At 41.5% G+C, this 14112-nt stretch overlaps 2 non-coding genes across 2 annotated transcripts; both read right to left on the bottom strand.

Annotated features, from left to right (window-relative positions):
• TRNAT-AGU lies at window positions 1-74 on the bottom strand. The gene has a single exon. It is a non-coding gene; the product is annotated as a tRNA-Thr (tRNA).
• A 4066-nt stretch (window positions 75-4140) lies between these two features.
• Window positions 4141-4212, bottom strand: TRNAH-GUG. Its single transcript has one exon. It is a non-coding gene; the product is annotated as a tRNA-His (tRNA).
• Between the last annotated feature and the right edge of the window lie 9900 nt (window positions 4213-14112).

A 14112-nucleotide genomic window follows, 5' to 3' on the forward strand; every position in this document is an offset into this window, starting at 1 on the left:
AGGCCCCGCTGGGATTCGAACCCAGGATCTCCTGTTTACTAGACAGGCGCTTTGACCAGCTAAGCCACAGGGCCCCTCTTGGGCATATGTTCAGATATATCATATTTATAACATTTTTGTCAAATTATCAGTGTGCCAAAAGTGTACTTAATTTTGTGACAAAGAAAGCACATCTGTGTTTCTGAACCAGCAACAAAGCAGAAATTCCAACACTTAAAAAAACACTTTTATTCAATGCAGGGTTTTAGAATTTATTTCAAATTGAAATGAGTGAAATTTCTATTTCGTGGTGACTATCTCCCCCTACAGGAAATATTGGATATCACAACATATTTTAAATTTATTTCTCTGTGCATTCATTTTGTCCACAAATGTTGAGTATTGCATTTCAGGTAGTTTTCCAGGTATTGGAGATTTTATTCACTGGAAACAGTGAATGAAACAGCAAAATTTTCTTCCATTATTGAATTTATGTTCTACAGGGAGATAAAAAAGCAAAATTTTAAAAATTGGCCGAAAGCAACAACAAAAAACACCCCAAAACAAACAAACCAACTAAAAAAATCCAACAACAAACAAAAATACAAGGGATATGAAAACCAATCTCTTTATTGCTGGGTTATAGCACCCACCACACTACCTTCTGAGCTAATTCACTGCAATTGAGAAAAACCATTATGCTTCCTTCTATTTTATCTAATCTGGCACAAGAAAGTGAGCCTAGACGAGGACACAGTGATGCCGTGGAGATCTGTGGTCACGCTGATTCCCACTCATCCAAACTAGGCACTTTGAGACCCTCTGTTTCAAAGAGAGCTTTGGTCTCGATAGGAGATCTGCTGTTAGAAACAATAAGTTAGATGTAAACAGGGAGTTCTGCTGGATAGATATCTTTGCTTCTGTCATAGTCTTGTTCTGCTCATTTGCCTGCTGGGTTAAAACAGACTCAATTTCTAGACCCACATAGATTGTAAAACTGCGTGGATGATACAGAGAATTAGAGAACAAAGTAGAGTACGATGTGATAGCCCTCACAGGATGCTGTGGGAACCTCTAACTTGGGCCTCACAGAGTTGCGTGACCTTTTATCTCAGGTTCTATGTCGGTTTGATGAATGTAGAAGGAGTCATGGAATGTTTAGCTGAATGCAGCTTAGCATGGGGAAAAGCAGATGAAACCAATATCCTGAAATATTTAAATAACTGCCTGGTGCTTTGCATATGCATTCATTAAGCATCCACAAAATGCAAGACCCTGAAAAGATGAGAAATAACTTAGGTTGAGGTTGAGTTTTTATTTTTTAACCAAGCCTGGTGTTGCTTCTGATTTATTTACTGTGGGTCATGAGCTTCTACTCACTACCTAGCTAATCACAAGGCCAGGATATACAAATTTTTGGCTTTCGTGGCTGAGGCTTTTTGTTAAGTTTAGTTATTTATTCCCTGACTTCTGTTTCTCACTGACACGTGTTTCATAAATCTTGCTATGGTGTAAAGCCCTAAAAGAAAAACGCTTTGTTTCTCCTTTTGGAAATCTTTCCAAGATATGAGCAGACATTTCAACATAAAGTAGGTGCTGGAGTGGTGTGGCTACAGATAGATTGCTGCACCCTTGAGAGAAATTAGCACTACCAAAGCTCTGTTTAAAGTGTTTCATCTGGATTTCTGCTGACATTAGATGGAAAGTTCTTTTCCTGATTCCCTAACTTTTGGGGCTATCCTTTCTAGAACCTACCTTTTCCCACAACATCTGTGTCTTCCCTAAACTTATGGCCTATCATAGCAAACATTTTGGCCAACATCTGCCTTATAAAAAGCCTTGCTCAAATCTTCAAATAAGCCTCAATCCTGAGGACAGACAAAACTCTTCTTGTTATTGTTAGAACTACCTTATTGGCATCAAAGAAGCAGAGGATTGTGGTCAAGTTAAATAGATGCTGAGTCTGGTAAAAGTCTTTGCAATATTACTACTGTATGAAGGCCTTCCACTACTTAAGTAGCAATGATATTTATTTATTTAACTCCAAAAATGGCTTATTTTATCATTTTTTTGTTTGTTTGTTTGTACCTTACTGAGAAAGTGCTATCATGCATTTAACACCCTTAAATCTTTAGAACAATTTTAGAAGGTGGTAACTTTCATTAACTTCCATTGAGAAAAGAGAATGATAAGACATAGAAATGTTAAAAAGTAATTTCAAGACCATGGATGCCATAGGTAAAGTAAGACAGTTTTCTTTCTGAAAATGTGGTTGGCAGATTGTGTAAGATACTTCCATACCAATATTAGTGCATTCATAAAATGCAAGCTTTTAATCTCACAATTCCCGTTTACTTAATACCAGATTTCTAGTAACGCTCACTCAAAACTGGAAAACAATATTGTGAACCAGAGAACTTTACACCTCTAAGATAAACATGTGCTTTGCACTGAGTATCATATGGTACACGCCAAGCAAGCTCTCTACTTTCTGAGCAAATCATACAGCATGGGTTTTATTGATCCCTATTACTCACCTGTCACTACAATTTTATTCTGTGATAGATCTAGGACCCTAGCTCTCTCACTAAGAGGTAGCCTCTGAGTCAGAGTCCATAGATTTCTGCTACTCAGGCCAGTAAGATCTGAGGAAATGTGTTCTGGAGAATTGCACATCAAGATGTTTATTGCTTTAGCAGTTTTATCATTCACTTGTGGCAAGTAATTGACAAGAACTGATCCTTTGGGGTCAATACATGCTTGGTCCCTGTCTTCACTCTTATAAGACTGAGTCAAGATAAAATAGACTAAAAAGAAAATTGAAGTAGAGTGTGATACAAGTGAACATGAATAACCACTGTAAATGCTATTAAATTACTGAGAAGAGGCCTAGAACCTGACCTGTTGGAGAGATGATATCTGACATTATAAGGCAGCTCAGCTTAATTACAATATCTCTGAGTTTCAGAATCCATGTCAGTGGACAGTTGGAGAATAAACGGGGGCTATTTTAGCCCCAAGAAGGAAAGAACAAATCTCTTAAATTTTTGGTAAGTTGCTAAAAGTATGACAATGCTTTTTTCTTTCTTTTTTTTTTTTTTTTTTTTTGACAGAGTCTCACCCTGTCACTCAGGCTGGAGTGCAGTGGTATGATCTTGGCTTACTGCAACCTCTGTCGCCTGAGTTCAGGCAATTCTCATGCCTCAGCCTTCTGAGTAGCTGGGACTACAGGCCTATGCCACTAGGCCCAGCTAATTTTTGTGTTTTTAGTAGAGACGGGGTTTCACCATGTTGGCCAGGCTGGTCTTGAACTCCTGACCTCAGGTGATCTGCCTGCCTCAGCCTCCCACAGTGCTGGGATTATAGGCATGAGCCACCACACCTGTTTGAATACTAGCCATCCACCAGGGCCAGGAAGGACGAAGTGCCATTAATGTGTTCTCAGAGTGCTGTGCTACTAACTAGAACTGGGCTCATGGAAGCTCCTCTGGGGATCTGCCTGCCTCTAGCCATCTCCTATTGGTCCCAGGTAGCACCAAATACTTCTTTCAGCCACCTCCCTATCTCAGATCAACTCTCCTCCATTCCCACCCGACAGTGTACTTGCCCTTTAGAACTCATTCTAGAAACTGAACGGGCTAGAAATGGGGGCTATTCTTCTGGGCCATTATTTCCCCTCCTCAAATTTCTTTAATTTTCTCCAGACGATCAAAGGTTACAGTTTCTCAGCATTGGCCCAGCTAGGATACTTAGAAACGCGTGATTAATAATTTGTCTTTTGTGTTTTAAGAAAGGTCTCCACAACAAACCTGGATCCCCTTTTGAACAGTCCTTTCCTCATGCCTACCAGTGTTTGAAAGTAAAAGTTTTCTATTAAAAAAAAAAAAAATTACCTCAGTTTCTTTACATACAGCCAATGCCAACAAAACTGTAGGGCTTGGGTAGGGTTGGGAAGAGAAACTTTGGAGAGGGAAAAAAAGAAAGACAAGGCGACAACCACAGACAGTCTCTGCTTGGCTGACTGGTTGGGGCACCATGATGAAAATTAGCGCTTTTTGTGTACAGATTAGATCATGAGTCAATTCAATTTTGCATGCGTTTTTCTGAGACTGTCTCTACTCCAGCACGTTGCAAAAGCGAGCAAACACAACGTCAAGATACTGCCGTGACTCGGATTCGAACCGAGGTTGCTGCGGCCACAACGCAGAGTACTAACCACTATACGATCACGGCACGCCACCAGAGGCCGCTGCCTAGACAGTTCTTCCTTTGCTCATTTCTCAGGAACGGTCTATTTTTGTCATCTAAAGAATGGTGCACTGTCTTCCGTCCTTATTTACACACCTACCCAGTTTACTTCCTTATCCACTCCCTGTCCCCAGTATTTTGCTTATGGCAAACAAGCCAAAGGTAACACAAATTATACAGATTTTTCATTATACAGATTTTTCCCAGCGTGGTGGTTCTTTTTTGGGATTGGTAATACTGTGCTTGTAAACTTATTACTCTCACTTCTATCTCCAACCCACGCATGTCTCTTGCTTAGTTTAGCAGTGTGGTCCTCAGATCTTTGGCAACAAAAGGAAGAGGGCGCTGCTTTGAAGTGGACCTGGCGGATCCCATTTTTTGCCAAACTAGTAAGAATCTTTGGGGGCTTGGCATGGAATCTGGCATCCCGACAGGTGCCAGAAGTGAGTTTCTCGTCACGAAGAACTATGTAGCTTCGTCCTGACCCAGGCACCTATGAGAAGCCCCTGAGGCGCTCCCGCACTCAGCCTGCCCACCTGAGCAGTCAGGAAATGTCCGGCGGCGCTCGCACCCCAGAGTGAAACTTCTTTCTCCCTCTCATACCTAGTTTGCCAGAAGGGGGAGATAAGAGAGTGCCTCTCCTGTGGCTCCAAAGCTCTATGGGACTTCCCTCCTGCCCCGCTTGCTGTTTTAGGAACGCAGCCTCTAGAGTCAAGGTCCTGGTCGTGTTTTCCCCTTGATACTAAATGATGTTTTTTCTGTAAAATCATTCTGGTCTTAAACTCCTGAACTCAACTGATCCGTTCCCCTCGGCCTCCCAAAGTGCTGGGATTACAGGAGTGAGCCACCGCGCCCGGCCTCTTCTCTTTACCTGGTTAAATTTGTTTAATGCTTCAGCTTCAACTCAAGGAATCTTTTCAAATCAAGGAAGCTTTTCTTGACCTCCCGTCTCCACGCAACATATGGTTCCTTGATTTTTTTTTCCTTCTTCCCTTCCTTCCTTCCTTCCTCCCTCTCTCCCTCCCTCCCTCCTTCCCTCCCTCTCTCTTACTCTCTTTCCTTTTTCTTTCTCTCCTTCCTTTCTTCCTTCCTTCCTTCCTTCCTTCTCTTTCTCCCCTTCTCTCCTTCTTTCTTTCTCTCTCTCTCTTTCTTTCTTTTCTTTCTTTCTTCCTCTTTCTTCTTTTTTTTTTTTTCTCAGAGTCTCGCTCTGTCTCCCAGGCTGGAGTGCAATGGCACAATCTGGACTCATTGCAACCACCACCTCCCGGGTTCAGGACATTCTCCTGTCTCAGCCTCCGGAGTAGCTGGGTTTACAGGCGTAAGCCACCACGCCGGGCTAATTTTTGTATTTTTAGTAGAGACGGGGTTTCACCATGTTGGCCAGGTTGGTCTCCAACTCCTGACCTCAAGTGATCCACCCGCTTCGCGCTCCCAAAGTGCTGGGATTACAGGCGTGAGCCACCATGCCCGGCCACTTGATTATTTTTCACTTTTCCTTTAGTGCTCTTATATCAGTTTGTAATGTATAATACCAGAGTTATTTGATTAACGTCAGCCTCCCTCCTCCTTCTCCAATATGCCCCAAGAGGAGGTTTCTATTTTGTTCAATAGTCTATCACTAGAGTTCCCCATTTGGTAGATTCTTTATCAATATAATTTGACTGTAGAATGAATGAATGGATGGGCAGAGATTACAATCCAAAGCCATATGAAAGCAACTTCACCCAGCAGCGTCTGGCCCAGTTCAGCAGGCTTACCTTTTGACCTTTAATGGGAAAACATTGGTAATAATTTAAAGAAAGGTTGGGAGGTCAAGACAGGAGTATTGCTTGAGGCCATTAATTTGAATCAAGTTTGGGCAACATAGTGAGATCCTGTCTCTATAATAAAATAAAAAAAATTTAGCCAGGCACAGAGGTGCATGCCTGTAGTCTCCATTACAAGGGAGGCTGAAGCAGGAGGATCACGTGAACCCAGGAGTTTGAGGTTGCAGTGGGCTATGATTGTGCCTCTGCACTGCAGCCTGGGCCACAGAGCAAGATCCTGCCTCTAAAATAATAATAAGAAATTTAAAAACGAAGGGAGTTCAAAACCACCGCTGCAGCTATCCATAATAAAGCTCAGCAGAGCCAAAATAACGTGCTTAATTTCCTAAAATTTTCTTTATCTCCTTTCCTCTGTCTGGATTACACAAAACTATTCTAATTACTAATAGCTTTACTGAATGAAGAATTACCTGTTTCCTAACAATTTTTTTTTTTTTTTTTGAGACGGGGTCTAGTCACCCAGGCTGGAGGGCAGTGGCGCAATCTTGGCTCACTGCAACCTCCACCTCCCGGGTTCAAGTGATTCTCCTGCCTCAGCCTCTCGAGCAGCTAGGACTACAGGTGCATGCCACCATGCCTGGCTAATTTTTTGTGTTTTTAGTAGAGACAGGTTTTCACTGTTTTAGACAGGATGATCTCGATCTCCTGAGCTCGTGATCCACCTGCCTCGGCCTCCCAAAGTGTTGGGATTACAGGCGTGAGCCACTGTGCCTGACCCTAACATTCATTTTTTTTGATCAGGGAAGAGACCAAAGGGCTTTCTCAGTATCAAAGACATGAGCTCCATCAAAGAAAATGCAGCCAGTAAGAAGGAGAATGCAAGCTGCCTCTGTCTCAAGTCTCCTTGAATTGGATCTCTCTTTTTCCTTTGCTTAGGGCCTTCCTCAACCCCATTCAGAAAGCTGCTGTGAATCAAAGTGCTTTTCAGCATTTTCTGCTGGGATGTTTTTGGAAATTGGGTTGATCTGCATGTGCTTCTCCATAAAGAGAGAGAAAAGCTGTATCTTTGATGTCACAGGCCTAGAAAAAGGCCTCTTTCCTTGTGCTTATTTTGAAAGGACATTTTGAATATTTAATCTGACACATTCACTACAATGATTCTGAGAAGAATAAGAGACAGGCTGGCACAGTTGAACCTACCAGTTCTACCTTTACCAATGCCATGCAGTCTTCTACGTCTGAATTTCTAAACTTTCTGTAATAAATAATTAAAAACCCTCTTTCTTTCAAGGGAATAGTTCAGCAATATTTTCCTTCTTCTCCTGTATTATTAAAAAAGATTCTATTTGATCTCTATAGGATCTTTCATTTCAGCATTCAAAGCTTTTATTTCTTTCATCTGAAAGAAATGTTCTCTTGCTTTCACTTTTCCTTTCAGCTATTGATAGTGCTGTCTTTCAGTTTATAGCCATGTCTTTCATTATATAGCCTCAAAGTGTCATCAAACCCCTATTTTATTTCTTTCATCTCATTTCTTTATTACGCTCCTTCATTTTGCTTTCTTCTCCAACATTCCACTTAAACTGATCTATTACATTTCACTAGTTGAAATGGCTATGTTAGTCCTCAACGTATATGATTTCTCAACACTATTTGATACATTGGATTTCTCCCGCCTCTTAGAAACTGCTATGGTCTGAATGTGTTCCCCAAAATTCTTATGTTGATAGTTAATTGCCAATGTGATAGTATTAATAAGTATTAAAACAGTGGCCAATATGTAGAGCCATCTCTCTATATCCAGAATACACATGTCTAGGAGTCAAGAGGTAGAGGTGTGAGTGCCGCTTCTCATTATTACTCAGTGATCCATTTGGACAATTTGTATCCTATCCCTGTGACCTTGATTGAGCTCTGAGGGAATGGGTGTCTTTGTGCCCAGTGGATAAATGTTTCCACTAGAGAGCATTGTCACTTTTCAGATCAATTGAAACCTGAAAACTGCTTCTGGCCATTTTAGTCTTTTCATATCACTGAACTGATATGCAGGGCAAAGTGTCCCTCTACTTGGAGTGATTGCTCCCAATTTCTAGGAGGTAGTTTGGTGTCTGCTGTACAACGGAGGTTAGAGAATACAAAAAACAAAAAACAAACAAAGAAGTCTCTAAATGTTTTTTGCCCACAAGCTATGGTCAATTAAAAATTGTGACAATGAGATAAAGACCACAAGGACACAGATCCCACAGGAATAAAGGCATATTTTATACTACTGTGTAAAGAATTCAGCCAATGTGCTGACGGAAGTCAGGATAACAAGAAATGAATTTTATTTTTATTTATTTATTTTTGAGATAGGGTCTCATTTCATTGCCCAGGCTGGTGCCCAGGCTGGAGTGTAGTGGCATGATCATGGCTCACTATAGTCTCAACCTCCCGGGCTCAGGTGATTCTCCCACCTCAGCCTCCCCAATAGTTGGGAGTACAGGCATGCACCACTATGCCTGGCTAATTTTTTGTATTTTCTGTAGAGTCAGAATCTTGCCATTTTGCCCAGTCTCATGTTGAACTCCTGGGCTCAAGTGATCTGCTCCCCTCGGCCTACCAAAGTGCTGGGATTACAGGCACGAGCCACCACACCTGGCCTAAGAAATGAATTTTAGAAGAAAGCTGTGATTACTAACCTAAGCCTCATGATCAGCTACAGAAGCAAGGTTCGTAACAGCTTGTATTATGTTAACTAAGTACTTCTCACTTTTTATCCCAGTACATTCTAGGAAGGTGACAACTAACATTTTAGTTTTAAAGTAGGATTATGAACAAACTGGCATCACCCCCATGAGCTGACTGTGATTTCACAAATTCCAGGTTGGAATGCAATGCAGACTTTTCACTTGAGAAAAGGATAGTACATGCCAAAGGACAAAAGGGATGGACTGTGCTAGATATTTACTTTTGCCAGCTTAGATTCACTGTCCCCTTCTTTCATCCTGTGTTCCTAGGAGGTTGATCTATACATGAATTTGATCCTTGCCTTTTGGCTTCTGGTCGAATTTGGCTGATGAAAAGTAAAAATATGTCAGAGAGAGGAAGGAGTTCTTTCTGTTTCCAGATTTTCTTTCCTCCCATTGCCCCTTGGGCCTAGGTGTGGTAATTACTTATATATGGTATTAGCTTCAAAATACTGCACTATCTCTTGTGGCTTCCTAACACCTTGCTCACTTCTTTGTCAATCTTCAAAGCACCCAGTTGGTCTTTTTCGTTGTTGTTGTTGTTTGTTTTTTGGGACAGAGTCTCGCTCTGTCACCCAGGCTGGAGTGCAGTGGTGCAATCTCAGCTCACTGCAACCTCCGCCTCGCGGGTTCAAGATCCTGCCTCAGCCTCCTGAGTAGCTGGGATTACAGGTGCCCACGACCACGCCTGGCTAATTATTTTGTATTTTTAGTAGAGATGGGGTTTCACCTTGTTGGCCAAGCTGGCCTCAAACTCTGGACCTCAAGTGATCTGCCTGCCTCGGCCTCCCAAAGTGTTAGGGTTACAGGCATGAGTCACTGCATCCAGCCCAAAGTACCCAATTTGAGTGACTCATCTTTTTCCTGATGGCTGACATATTGACCTCTTTTAGCTTATATGCTGCTGTGTTTACAGATATTAAATGAAAATACAAATAAGATATTTACTTTCAAAATATAGTCATTGATACAGAGTTTAAACCGATAAGAATGATGATCTTAGCCAAAAGGCTGAAAACACTTGATCTTAGTCAAAAGGCTGAGAAGCGATGATGATACGGAGTTTAAAAACCTGATCTGGGCTGGGCACGGAGGATCACGCCTGTAATCTCAGCACTTTGGGAGGCTGAGGCGGGCAGGTCACCAGGTCAGGAGATCGAGACTGTCCTGGCTAACATGGTGAAACCCCATCTGTACAAAAAATGCAAAAAAATTAGCAGGGCATGGTGGCACGTGCCTGTAATCCCAGCTACTTGGGAGACTGAGGTAGGAGAATCACTTGAACCCAGGAAGCAGAGGAGGCAGTGAGCCAAGATCGCACCACTGCACTCCAGCCTGGACTACTGAGCAAGACTCCATCTCAAAAACAAACAAACAAAAAAAACAAAAAAAAACCTGATCTGGTAAACCCAGAAGGCATAATGTGAACTAGGAATAAGAGAATACCTCATTGAGGAGGTGCCATATTATGAAAATTGAAGAATGAATAGGAGTTACCCAAGGAGAGGTTGGTAGGACAGACACTCTGGGCCTAGGAAATAGCAAGTACAAAGCTACAGGAGTACCAGATAGAATCAGACAGGCCAATCCCTGAATATACTTTCTAATTCTAGTCTGACAATTTTATAAAATCTTATAGCTTCAAGCAAATTACAAAATGCACTGGTTTCTTCAAAAATAGCAATTTTGCTGTAAATAGAAAAAAGTGTAGCAATTCTGTTGTGAATAAAGTTAGCCTTTAATAAGTCAAGCAATATCAATGTACACCAGCAATTTTATCTCCTTTTTGTTTTTTTTTTTTGGTATTTTCCTTTGTGTGATTCCAAGGAATATTTGCGATCTCAAGTTGATTTACTGATGGCCAGTTCTGAGTCCAGGTATCAGTCAGCCTTGTAAACAATCAATATTCCTCCCAGGTGTTTACTATTTCACACAGAATCTAGCTTCCCAGGTAAGTGAAGCCATGTCAATAGTTAGCCTGATATAAAATTACATTATTTTGTCCTTAGTTAAGCACCCTTCATTATCCATAATCACATGTATTTCTCAGATTTTGTCATTGTTAATTATTTAAATCATGCAGCTCCTCTGGGGTATAAACCTTCACATATTTTTAGATGTGACTTTACTATTTTGATTTTATCAGAATTATTCCTTACAAGGAATGCATGACAACGACTCCATCTGTAATAGGTATGAAGATGAAGGGGAAGGGTGGAACTGAGGAAAAGCATGTATGTATGCATTTTTAAAATTGTATGCGTCTTAAAAATATATTTTTAAAAAGTATATAAGTGTGATTCCCATTTTCAGGAATCTTTGGCTATTCACTTTAAACTATTGTAAACACTGTGTGAATAATTAAGTCTAGTTTTATTCTTTCTCATTCGGTATCTATTAATTCAAATACGATCATGATACTCTTCTGACAGACCTTTCAACATCTCCCTTTAACAATTCTTACCCAAGTTTCTATATACCTTAGACTAAATAAAGCACATGAGACCAGATAGTTAAGAAAAGGCAGTTATGTGTGTGTTCCATGTTGAGTAGATAATATTCTGATATATAGCTTTCTCTCCTAATTGAGAATCTGATTGGATAAGTAACACTACACTTTCTTTTCCAAATTAGAGTCCAAACAATACCCATCTCAAAAGGTTGTGAGAATTAAATAAGCACATTCATACTGCATATGTAGCCCATAAGTGGTTGGCACCAAATATCTCTTCTATGTGATTTTTTGTTGTTGTTGTTTTTGAGATTGGAGTCTCACTCTGTCGCCCAGGCTGGAGTGCAGTGGCACAATCTCAGCTCACTGCAACCTCCGTCTCCCGGGCTCAAGCGATTCTCCTGCCTCAGCCTTCCAAGTAGCTGGGACTACAGGCAGCTGCCACCACACCCGGCTAAGTTTTTGTGCTGGGATTACAGGCATGAACTACTGCGCCTGGTAAATGTGTTTCCACCTGGTTTCAAACCAGGGACTTTTCACGTGTGAGGCAAACGTGGTAACCACCATACTACAGAAACTCATTCCATGTTTTTTTTTAAAGGTTCCCTCTCCTCTCCTTTGAGCCGCAAGTATTCATTCTGAAGCTTCTTCAGTTTGGGGTTAAACTGGATTATTTCTCAGAACGGGAAAAGTGAAGAGATTTGCTGAATCTGGAGTAGGAAAAGTCAGTAGAAAAATCTCCCATTTCCTTTGTAATTGTTTTCTATCACCTTCCATGTGCAATGATTGAGGCATTTAAAACTCTTACAGGAGTATAGCAAACTAATAAAGATTTTTAGAAAGTCTGCACATTTTCTTATTTCTCTAAAAAGAAAAGACCCCCCCCCCTCACATTCCCTGATGAAAGTAATTACAGGCTCATGCCTGTAATCCTGGCACTTTGGGAGGCCAAGGCGGGCAGATCATCTGAGGTCAGGAGTTCCAGACCAGCCTGACCAACATGGTGAAACCCCGTCTCTACTAAAATTACAAAATTAGCCGGGAGTGGTGGCACACGCCTGTAATCCCAGCTACTCGGGAGGCTGAAGCAGGAGAATCGCTTGAATCTGGGAGGTGGAGATTGCAGTGAACCGAGATCAGGCCATTGCACTCCAGCCTGGGCAAAAAGAGCAAAACTCCATCTCAAAAACAAGAAAAAAGAAAAAGAAAAAACGTCAAAGAGCAATACCAGCTATGCACTTATACATGCTGAAGTCAGTCTCACAGATACTATCATCGACCTTAACACTGATATTTATATTCATGTTAATGTAGGTCATAGACATGGAAATACACTGCCCAGATCCTCCTTCAAGGAAGGGCTTGCAGCCCAACTGCAGAGAGCACAGTTAGCAGATAGGCACCAGCTGTGAGCTTCTTTAGTATTTGCCTCAGCTACAGAGCTCCTCCCCACTCAAGGCTGCATCCTTCCCCAGGGCAATCCTCACTCAGTGACCCACAAAGGAGTTAAAAAAGGTGGTCTAGAGCCCCTTTGGCCCAGTGTGGGGGGCAACTTGAGAGGCATACTGGCTGAGTATACATAGCTTTTTCTCCTACTAATTGAGAATCTGATTAGATAAGTAACACAACACTTTCTTTTCCAAATTAGAGTCCAAACAATACTCACCTCAAAAGGTTGTGAGAATTAAATAAGCACATTCATATTGCATATGTAGCCATAAGTGGTTGGCACCAAATATCTCTTCTGTGTGGTTTTTTTGTGGTGTTGTTTTTGAGATGGAGTCTGACTCTGTGAGACCTACATAGATTGAGAAAAAGTGAGAAAGGTAGCTATCAGGGAAGAGGGAATTTAAAGCGCAAAGGCCTTAAGACAGAAAATGTGTTTGGCATTTTGCGAAAATAGCCAGAAAGCCTTGAGGCTATGAAGTAAAAGCAGGCAAGTAATATCAAGTTGGGGGTCGGTGGAGAGGAAGGAAACTCATAGGGCTTCCTAGGGTAGGTAAATTAATGTGGACAAGCAATCAAAAGCAATAGCAATCCTGATGTAATAAATTTGATAATACAAATTAACGAGACAGAAAAAGCCATGTTGTATCCTGAGTTACTGAAAGAGTGCATTAATACACCTGCTCCAAAGAAATGGGACTAAGGATTTACAAATATGGGATTCAGGAAATTCTGCATACCATATTCTCCTCCCATCGGAATCAAATTGTAATGCAAATGAGTCACTAGACTTTCATCACCTGGGTAAAGTCACTCTTAAGAGTTAGATCACTTAAGAATCAGGCTGACCTTTCTTGCTTTTCAAGAATACTTAGAATTGCGAAATTTGCCTTTAAAGAGTGGCGAGTATATCCCATTTTTATGGCTGTTTGACAACACTATTAATGTAATGTAATTATTCCACTGGAGGCTGGGCGTGGTGGCTCACGCCTGTAATCCCAGCACTTTGGGAGGCCGAGACGGGCGGATCACCTGAGGTCAGGAGTTCAAGAGCAGCCAGGCCAGCATGGTGGAATCCCGTCTCTACTAAAAACACAAAAATTAGCTGGGGATGGTGGTGCATGCCTATGATCCCAGCTACTCGGGAGGCTCAGGCAGGAGAATCGCTTGAACCTGGGAGGTGGAGGTTGCAGTGAGCCGAGATTGCACCACTGCACTCCAGCCTGGGCAACAGGGAAAGACTCCATCTCAAAAACAAACATAAACTCTGGAACTAGTAATTAGACTCCAGGGATTTGCAGGTTTGATTTCACTTATTACCCCTGCTGAATAAGCTTCTCCGGTGTATCCTACACTAACTTGTGGGTCTTCATTGCCTTCCAGTGGATTAAGTTACATCTAGAAACATTGTAAAGAGTTGCTCCAGCCCAACCGGGAAAGAAACGCTTTACAATGTGATTTAATGAAACAAACATGACCGTGTCCAGCTTTC

Source organism: Colobus angolensis, unplaced genomic scaffold (genome assembly GCF_000951035.1).
Source record: "Colobus angolensis palliatus isolate OR3802 unplaced genomic scaffold, Cang.pa_1.0 Scaffold237, whole genome shotgun sequence".
Lineage (NCBI taxonomy): Eukaryota > Metazoa > Chordata > Mammalia > Primates > Cercopithecidae > Colobus > Colobus angolensis.